Here is an 8,990-nt window from a genome sequence, read left to right on the forward strand (position 1 = left end):
AATCTAAATCTAATGTTATGACCTCTTATAGTTGTAGCAACTACAGTTTAATAACTGTTACAATGTGCATGCTCGGTAAATTTTGATATGTCATAACTTTGAGTCAGATTAAACCATAGGACACACAATATATCCAATCAAATATCTTTGAGTGAGCTTTCGTTTGATATACTGTGTTTTTTTAGTACAATCAGAGTCAAAAGTTATGACTTTTTAAAGTTAAACTTGTAATTGTAGCAATTACGATTTTGTACCTGCTACATTGTGTTGTTGGGTAAATTTTGAGATGTCATAATTTTTAACTCATGTTGAACCATAGAACATACAATCAAATTGAAAATCTCTGAATGAGTTTCAATTTGATATATTGTGAGTCCCGTGTTTCAACCTGAATCAAAAGTTATAATCTCTTAAAATTAAACTTGTAGTTATAGCAACTACAACTTCGTAACTGCTACAATGTGATCTACTTTAGGTGAAAATATAGGCGAAAGTGCTTATGTCAAAAGTATACAATGTGTCATAGCGTATTTGTGTTATTTTACAAGATGAAGCGCCCTTTTACAAAGTTTAAATATTCTTGCGTCAAAGGGTATTTAAGCTCAGAAACATTTCTCACTTTACCTTTTACTATTGCACTCTACCTTGTGGGATGTGAAGACCTTTTATTTTATTTATTTTTGATGTCCAAGTATCAGTTCTTACAATTCAATTAATCCTGAAGGTCACTAATACGATCTCATAAAAATTTTTCACCGATCATCAAAGTAAATCGGAAATCTTAGATGGGTCATAATAGACAACCCAACGTTACGTTAAAAGTAATTCGAACTCCTCAATGTAATGTATCCTGGGTTAGATTCGAAAACTTATTGTCTAGGGAGTCCATTCCACTGCTTACCATCGCACCATAGTAACAGGGGCAAAATAAATAAATAAAATTATATTATCAAGTTAAACAATCAATCAAATTTGTGAAGAATCCCCTTTTAAATTCATATCAACATTGAACCTCTTTGATATATAAAGAACGAGTCTCAATCACCTCCCACATTTATCTTTATAAATCCTTATACCTGACGAAATAAATAAGTTGTTTTTTCTATCTTTCATATATAATTTAGCAAAGATAATTACACTCACTAAGGGTGAAGACAGGTAATGAGTTACCTAGGTTGTAAACCGAGGTCTTTTTTTCCTAATTCCTAGTTAAAATTTTATTCCCTCTTTTAATATAGCTCGGGGCCCAATTTTTTTAAGTTGCATGCCCGGGGCATTCAAATTGTGCTGCTTTATCAAGTTTGGAATTATTATTTTTTTTCCTCCATGAATTGATATCGGATTTGGTGATTGAGACCGACCAAAATCTAATCATCCAGTTATCTCTTTAAATTTGTTAAACAGATACCTTATGGTTGAGAAGAACAAGCAACTCTTTGTGAAGCTATACCCTGAGGTTTCAAGCTTGACAAGGGAGACTGTAGCTAGAACGGTAATTCAAGTAATCTTTTGGCTGATTAGATACTTTGTCTCTTGTAGTTCAAATCATATATATCTAAAACATACCAAACTATGCTTTAACAGATGTTTTAGCAATGCGATTAGGATTAATGTACCACGATCTTGGTTTTTGCCATTGAAGGCAATATCTAATCTGCTTCTAGTGTAGGTATACATCCATCATCTTTTCTATAAGGAACAACATGATTTTAGCTTTTCTTTTTTGCTTTCTGTATCTTGCCTAACTTCCTATTTTTCTACTTGGACCTAAAATTAAGAAGGTAAAATAATGACCAAATGGTTTTAACTTTAATTAGTTTTTTGTTAGTGACAATTTGTTTGATTAATTTTGCTTCTCAACTTGTAGGTGGCAAACTTCCTTTTCCGTTTCAAGTCCATACCTAGTATTGTTGACCTTGACAACTTAAAGGTTTTCGGTGATGTTTGGCTTGGTTCAAGAATCATCTCGAAGGTATTTTTTCTAGATTTGATTTATCTATTTTCTGTTTTTTACTTGACAAATTATGCATGTGTTGCTTATGGAATCTATTTTAATTTCCTTTTTATTCTTAAAATTTAAAATTTTAGTAGATACTCTTACAGCTGCACATTGATTTCCTTTAGTTTCGCTTGGTACATAGTTACAAAACACTATGAAGAACTACCATATGCTTCATTTTATGATAAATCTTTTGTTGTTTCAGATTAACTCAACATGTGCCCTTCCATTCGTTTGAATCTAGTTGGTTACCTTGAAACTTTGTCAATTATCAAAATCAAAGTATCGCCTTTTGCTCCCAGAAAGCCTTAAGCATAATAAAAATCTTAATGCTTTCTATTATCAAGAAAGCATATATTGAAAATCCTAAAAGCTTTCATAGGAAGCCTAAAGGTGTATCTAGCAAACCCCAAGATTAATACTTCCTACGATTTTGACTTCATTTATGACTCATCTCATATCACTCTTCTTAATCTTATCTCCTGTAATGGGGGCTTTCAACGGATGGTGGTGGCAAATGAACCACTTCAATGATAAATTATCATCATCATCATCATCATCTACTTTGTTTATTCAACGCAACTTTTCACCTAAAGAAGATGGATGATATCTAAATACGATGATCCAGCAGTCACACCCTTTAGTGAGCACTATTCCATTCCTACAGGCTACACACAGCATGGATGATGAAATTTCCATGTTTGTCTCATTACTGCTATATATTTCATTTGTGATCATCTAATTTAATAGTTTTCTTTACACTATTTCATTAACTATTCCCTAATTCTCTTTTCCTAATTTTCTAATGTTAAGGGCAAGTTGACCATCAATCCAAAGTCTGGGGCGAAACTGGAGATTTTGGATGTATCTCTCCTTGGTAAAGCAACATATATATTGACTCTTCGTATTCTCTAAAGTTTTGAACTCTTAAGATTCGGAGATTAAATTTTATATCTTGTATCCGACCATCAATGATCGTGAAGACCTTTGAGAATCGACTAATTATTTGTTAATAATAGTATAGTGTTTTGTTAGATTTTGATTTTCTATCCGTTTCAAACGTAATTTTCTTTTGTAAAAATCAAAAAAGAAACATCATAGGAATTTGCATAACTTGACTTTGGCCACTCAACCTTTCAAAACATTTTATTTATTTGTGTTTGCTACGCCTAGTATTTGAGATTAATATGGTGAAGTTAGTTTTTCTTTTCATGCTTATTGAACTTTATATTGCTAACAAATTGACTTGTGTTCTCGTGTTTTGTAAGATTCGACCTACAAATATTTTGAGGTCATCGTTGTTGATACAACTCACAGTATTCTTATCCACAACGATCCAAGGATTAACTGTTGGATATTGGGTTTTAAAATGTTCAATATGATTTTGCAAGGAAAAATTGAGGTATTATCAATCGATGAAAGTCAGAATTGACTTCTAAATCAAAATCTACATTTTACGTAGATAAATTTAGACTATTAATTTGCTCAAAACTGATTATAGATGAATGAAAAATTAATTGTTTAAAGTTAAACCTAAAATAGCTTTAAGGAAGTAGATGGGGTATAGTCCCATATCTCAAATTTTCAAGAGTGATTGCTTTCTTATAAGTACTGCTGTGTTAATGGAATTAATACAAAAAGCATAGGTGCTCTCTTCCCATGGGCGCCTATGAGAAGGTTCGTCGGTTTCGAAATTTAAAGTGCTGCTATTTCAAGATAATGTCGTTGTATCTTGGGAAACGAATTGCTTCTATCCGTAAGTAGCTATAATGGAGCAATATCGTTTTACAGAGATAGTGTTGAACACTAGCCTCGACGATATTCAATATTAGTTTGCGTCCTCCTGGCGGCAATCCTCGGCAGTGCCGACAATCGTAAAGAGACTACAAGCACGAGCTCATTCAAGACCTAACAATCGTAAAACGATATTGTACAAATTGATGGCTGGAATCAACGACGGTTCGACTACCATTCCACACAGAGAAAAATCGGAGAAGTTCAACGAAATCGACTTCAAACGATGGCAGCAAAAGATGTTGTTCTACCTGACAATGCTAAACCTCATACGATTTTTGCATGAAGACCCGCCAGTTGCTACGGAAGGTAAGTCCAATAGTAAAGTTGCATGCGATATGTGGTCGTATGGAGATTTCCTGTGTCGCAACTACATTCTCAATGCATTGGACAACATGTTGTATAATGTATATTATTCGATAGAAATGACAAAATCTCTGTGGGAATTATTTGAAAAGAAATACAAAACCAAAAATGCCGAATTGAAGAAATTCATTGTCAGACGGTTTCTAGATTTCAAGATGATGGATTCTAAGAGTGTGGCGTCTCAAGTCCAAGACTTGCAACTGATACTACATGATCTGGATGCTGAAGGCATGAAGCTGAACGAGTCATTCAAAGCAGCCTCGGTAATCGAAAAATTCCCTCCGTCGTGAAAGGATTTCAAAAATTACCTGAAGCATAAGTAAAAGGAGATGAGACTTGAAGACCTAATCCTGAGGCTACGAATAGAGGAAGATAATCTAAAGTTATCCGACTCCAGAGGAACAAAACGGGCAGTCGATGAGATGTCCAACTTGGCTGAGGCAAACACCAAAAAGCCGAAGCAATCCAAAAAGAACGCTCAAGGCAAGAAATTCAAAGGTACATGCTATAACTGTGGAAAACCAGGACACATGTCTAAAGATTGCAGCCGTCCGAAGAAATCAACCAAAAGTCAGAAGGATGCTACGAACTAGGTCACAACTTCTGACGACATGAAATTGGATTTCACTACGGTCGTGTTTGAAACCAACACGGTAATGGACAACCCTAAATAGTGGTGGATCGATACTGGAGCAACACGTCATATCTGTTTTGTTAAGGTGATGTTCTCCAAGTATATTCCGATAAGTGGAAGAAAGCTTTATATGGGCAATTCCACGACATCCCCAATTGTCGGACTCGAGAAAGTTGTTCTAAAAATGATGTCTGGGAAAGAGCTAATGCTTATTGATGTGCTCTATGTTTCCGACATCAGGAAGAACCTAGTTTCTGGATCAACACTTGTAAGGTCGGTTTCAGACTAGTGTTCCAGTCAAATAACTTTGTACTTACAATGAATGATGTCTTCATAGGTAAAGGGTACTTAGAACAAAATCTGTTCAAAATGGTGGTAATGACTGTACACCGTGATTTTAATAGTAATAAAATAAAAGCTTCTAGCAACGTTGTTGAGTATTTTAATTTATGGCATGATCGACTTGGGCATGTCAATAATACTCTGAAACGTCTCGTTAAGTTAAATTTATTATCAAATGTCAATGTGGATGAAACACACAAATGTGAAGTGTGCGTGGAAGCAAAAATGATGAGACTACCTTTTTATTCAGTGAAAATGTTAACGACTCCTCTAGAGTTAATACATAGTGATCTATGTGACTTAAAATTCATGCAAACTAGAGGAGGTAAAAAGTATTTTATTACTTTTATCGATGACTACACGAGGTTCTGTTATGTTTTTCTTTTAAGAAGTAAAGACCAAGCCTTAGAAGCTTTCAGAACCTATAAAACAGAAGTTGAGAATCAACTTAATAAACGAATTAAAATAATTCATAACGATAGAGGTGGAGAATATAGTGCACCGTTTGATGAGTTTTGTTCAGAATCTGGCATTATCATTTAAAAAACGACACCTTATTCGCCTCAATCGAATGGTGTTGTTAAATGTAAAAATCAAACACTAAAGGAAATGATGAATACATTGCTGATAAATTTATGCTTACCCCAGAACTTGGGGGGGGGGGGAAGCTATATTATCGACAAATTACATTCTCAATAAAATCCCTCACAAGAAAAACGATAAACACCATATGAACTATGGAAAGGCCGCGAGACATCATACAAACACCTAAAAGTGTGGGGGTATTCAGCAAAGGTCGAAGTACCTAAGCCAAAGTAAGTAAAGATTGGACCTAAAAACGTTCAATGCGATATTGGTCGGATATGCCCATAACAGTAGTGCATATCGATTCATAGTTCACAAGTCAGACATTCCTGATATTCATGTGGGAATAACCATAGAATCTCGGAATGCGATATTCTTTGAAAATATATTCCCAAATAAAAAGAAAAATATTCAAAGTAATAACAATGGAAGTTCTAACGAAAATGATGTTTTTGAACTTAGTTGTCATAAAAGGACTATTGACAGTCAAAGCGAAGAGCCACGTCGGAGCAAACGACCTAGAGTTGAGAAATCGTTCGGTCCAGACTTCATGACTTTTATGTCAGAAATGGATCCAAGAACATTAAGTGAAGCTCTCTCTAGTCCCGACACTCCATTATGAAAAGAAGCTGTTAATAATGAAATCGAGTCTATCATGAATAACCATACTTGGGAATTAGTGGATCTTCTTTCTGATATTGAACCATTAGGTTGTAAATGGATACCAAAACACAAGTATAAAGCTGATGGATCAATTGACAAGTATAAGGCTAGACTTGTAGCCAAAGGATACAAGCAAAAGAAAAGTCATGATTACTTCGATACCTACTCACCGGTAACAAGGATTATGTCCATACGAGTGTTGATAGTCATCGCAACACTGTTTAACCTTGAAATACACCAAATGGATATTAAGACCACGTTCTTAAATGGTGAGTTGAAAGAAGAAATCTATATAGAGCAATCTGAGGGGTTCGTAGCTCCAGGAAAAGAGAAAAAGGTATGTCGACTTATTAAATCATTATACGAACTTAAACAAACGCCTAAATAATGGCACAAAAAATTTGACAAAACAATGCTGTCAAACGAATTCAAAATAAATGAATGTGACAAATGTATTTATGTCAAACACACACCTGAAGGTCATGTAATTATTTGTCTATATGTAGACGACATGCTTATTGTTGGGACCGAATGTGTAGATAGAGGGGGGTGAATAGCTCGGCACGATCTTGTGCTTGACGTTGCTTGTTTCTTCAAAGATATGCAGCGAAAATACAAGAAACAAAACATACAACGCTAACAAAAGGATTTACTTGGTATCCACCTCAAGATGAGGTGACTAATCCAAGGATCCACACACTCACGCACCCTCCACTATGTGAACACTCCTTTTCGGTAACTACCGAAGGCGGAGAAGCCCTACAATACTCTCAATACAACAAGAAAGCAAGGGAAGACAAATACAAGAAATATCTTACAAGATATGCAATGAAAGCCCTAACCCTAGCTTCTTCTTCTTGTCGTAGTCACGCCTCTTGACTTGGATGTCTCTCCAAGATCCTTCAAGAACTGGCGGTGAGAGTGGAAAACGCTGTGGAGAAGCTGCTGTGAAGATTGGAGCTAAACAGTGCGAGCAATGCCGAAGGAATCGCACGCCAACGGCTTTATCCAGCGCCAACGGTCGGATCCCGATCGATTGGATTGCTCCCAATCGATCGGGGAGGTTTTGGATCGATCGACCGATCGATCCAGAGTGCCTCTGTGCTCTCGGGAATTGCCTGGATCGATCAGCCGATTGATCCAGGGCTTATCGTGCGAAATCGCACCTCCCAATAAATCCACGATCGAAGGAGGCTCCCAATCGATCGGCTGATCGATTGGGAGGCTTTCTGTTCGCGCGACACTTCTCCCCAATCGATCCACTGATCGATTGGGAGGAGGCTTGTCGCGGGGACTCTCCCAATCGATCGGTCGATCGATTGGGCATGAGCCAATCGATCGGCTGATCGATCCAACTCTTGTTTTTGCCTAAAAACAAGTCCAAAGTCCCCTAAACCAACATCCGGTCAACCATGACCTGTTGGTGTTGGAGTGTATACTAAAAGCCTAGCTTTTGGTATAAACATTTATCTAGAAATAAGAATCACATTGGTCGAATGTCTACATTTATGATAAATGTAGTTGTTCAATTAATTTATATTGTAGATGACATGGTGTGTGGTGTCACACACAGAAGATCATGTTATCAGTAGCTTATAAATTATAAACAGTAGCTCACGACCATGATGGAAAGGAACAAACCATTGGAAGGTCGTAGTGTAATTAGGTATTAGTTTATCTTGACTATATAATTACACTAGTACACTCAGAGTGTATTGAGTAGGATCATTTGAGGTCGTTTCTTTTATACTGACTTTATAAAGAAACAAAGACCTCGGTTATTATGGGAGTGTGTGCTCTTAATCCTAATGTAATAACAAACACATATATTTGATATTTATTTCTTTAATTTATCAATGGGTGAGATTTAGTTCGTTGAATCAATAAACCCGATAAGTTGGGAAATGGTATCACTTATAGTGTGTGTTGTTGATTATAGAAGGAAACTGTGTCCTAGAGATACTAGATTGATAATGTCCTCAAGAGGAGCTCATAAAGATTGTCATGTTAAACCCTGCAGGTGGACTTAGTCCGACATGATAATAAGGTTGAGTGGTACTACTCTTGGACTTAGATATTAATTAAATGAGTTGTCAGTAACTCACTTAATTAGTGGACATTTGATATCTTAAACACAGGGAGACTAACACACTCATAATAAGAAGGAGCCCAAAAATGTAATTTGGGATTGGTGCGGTAGTTCAATGATAATTCTCTAGTGGAATGAATTATCATTGATAAAATTAAGTTGTGTGTTCGGGGCGAACACGGGATGCTTAATTTTATCGGGAGACCAAAACCAATTCCTCCTCTCGGTCCCTATCGTAGCCTCTTATTTGTAGAAGTTTTATACCCACCTATACCCACCTTCTATACCCACTAATAAGGGGCCGGCCAAGCTAGCTTGGGAACCAAGCTAGGGCCGGCCTAGGTATATTATTGGGTGGTCGGCCCTAGCTTGAACCCAAGCTAGTGGGGCCGGCCAAATTAAATTAAAAAGGGATTTTAATTTTAGTTTTTATTATGTGGAAGAAATAATTTTTTAAAGAGAATTAAAATTAAAATATCTCTCTTGTAAAAGATCTACAAAAGATTAAAGAAAGAGAT

The sequence above is a fragment of the Zingiber officinale genome, chromosome 9B (genome assembly GCF_018446385.1).
Source record: "Zingiber officinale cultivar Zhangliang chromosome 9B, Zo_v1.1, whole genome shotgun sequence".
Lineage (NCBI taxonomy): Eukaryota > Viridiplantae > Streptophyta > Magnoliopsida > Zingiberales > Zingiberaceae > Zingiber > Zingiber officinale.